Genomic DNA, 666 nt, shown 5'->3' on the forward strand with positions numbered 1-666 from the left:
GCACACAGAGCACAGGGGGCACACAGAACACAGGGGCACAGCGAGCAGGCAGTGCCCGACGGCCCCGGCGAGCACAGGGGGCTGAGCTGAGGGCACAGTCCTGAGCTGGCAGCTCACTGTGCCAGGGGCACAGCAAAGCTCAGGAAAAGCAGCTCCTAACGCTGCTCCCAGCACACAGAGGAAGGAGCAGCCTCTGACTTAGAACACAGTGGTAGTGTCAGCTCTTCTTTGTGCCACAGTCAAGAACTGGAAACATGAGCATGAACACTTCCTACCCTTCCTGGAAACTCTAAGTACAGTTAGCTATGGAAATAGCTGTACTTATCTCTTAGATGCTTTTGGCCACGGAAATACCTGTACTTATCTCTTAGATGCTTTTGGCTGCTTTCAGGAACTGAGCTTTTTTGTACTTCAGGAATCTTTTAAACATACAAAATCATGGATTTGTGCATTAGTGAGGTGCTCATGCTCAGTTTGTCCATATGCCTTCACCTACTCTGGAAAAGGCACTTGGATAAGCAGCACAAGTATAAACGTATTTTCTACGCAAAGAAACACAAAGCCAGTGTTATGGGTTAGAACAACACATCCCGTTTTTCAAAAGCAGTACTTTACTCCAAGAAATACAGTGACTTTGTCGTGCCCCAGGTACCCCTTGGAGCAGGA

This window comes from Acanthisitta chloris, unplaced genomic scaffold, assembly GCF_000695815.1.
Source record: "Acanthisitta chloris isolate BGI_N310 unplaced genomic scaffold, ASM69581v1 scaffold35495, whole genome shotgun sequence".
Classification (NCBI taxonomy): Eukaryota; Metazoa; Chordata; class Aves; order Passeriformes; family Acanthisittidae; genus Acanthisitta; species Acanthisitta chloris.